We start from the raw sequence: 1341 nt of genomic DNA on the forward strand, positions 1-1341 counted from the left end.
AGTCTTCACTCCTCAATGGTGAGCGGAGGGGTGAGGGGTGGATGTATATTCGTCAGCTCACCGAAAATGGCCAGGGCGATTTACTAATCACTGGCATTGTAGGACCAAAACAAATTCCTATTACATTTTTAGTAGATACTGGGGCTCAGATTTCAGCTATTAAAACAAGGGATGCTACTGATTGTGGAGTGGTGCTCTCCAAACAGAAATTGCTGGTAACCGATGCTCTGGGTAACACCCATGCACAGGCATTAGCAACCATCCGGTTACGCTTGCCGGGAGAGGATAAGGACACAAAGGTGTTAATGGTCGTAGGGGAGTTTCCAATTAACCTCCTAGGGCTTGATGTTTTAAAAGGGAAGACCTGGACAGATAACAAAGGGCGAAAATGGTCTTTTGGGTCTCCCATAATGAGCATTCGGCTGCTGAAAGCAGTACCTCTACTGCCCCACTCAAAGCTTACAAATGTCAAACCTTATCCTATACCTCTGGGTGCTAAAGAAGGAATAGTGCCTGTACTGGAGGACTTAAAGAAACAGGGTATCGTGGTTCCCACCCACTCTGCTTTCAACTCCCCAGTTTGGCCTGTACGAAAGCCTAATGGGACATGGAGGCTAACCATTGATTACCGCAGGCTTAACGCAAATACTGAACCATTAACAGCTGCAGTGCCAAATATTGCTGAGCTCATAGCTACAATCCAGGAGAAAGCACACTCAATTATGGGTACAGTAGACGTGAAAGATATGTTTTTTATGGTTCCGCTGCAACCTGAGGACCAAGACCGCTTTGCCTTTACATGGGGTGGTCAACAATTCACATTCACACGTCTCCCACAGGGATTTAAGCACTCACCCACTTTTGCCCACCATGCCCTGGCACAGGAACTGGAAAAGATCCAACTGGAACCAGGGGTCAGTATCTACCAATATATTGATGACATTCTGGTAGCAGGAGAAAATATTGAAGGGGTACGAATAACCCAAGATAATATAATTTCACATCTAGAAAATTTGGGGCTGAGAATACCACCTGAAAAAATTCAGACGCCCTCAAGTGAAGTGAAGTTTTTGGGAATCTGGTGGAAGGGGGGAATGACCTGTATTCCACCAGACACCCTTTCCTCCCTGGACCAGATCAAAATGCCAGAGTCCAAAAAGGATTTGCAACATGCACTAGGATTACTTGTGTTTTGGAGGAAACATATTCCTGATTTTTCAATTATTGCAAGACCCCTATATGATTTGTTACGCAAAGGGGCTCAGTGGCAGTGGGAAGAGGCCCACGAAGAAGCATTACAGCTGCTAGTATTTGAAGCCACTGCCCACCAAGCCCTCGGTC

Source organism: Dryobates pubescens, chromosome 4 (assembly GCF_014839835.1).
Source record: "Dryobates pubescens isolate bDryPub1 chromosome 4, bDryPub1.pri, whole genome shotgun sequence".
Classification (NCBI taxonomy): Eukaryota; Metazoa; Chordata; class Aves; order Piciformes; family Picidae; genus Dryobates; species Dryobates pubescens.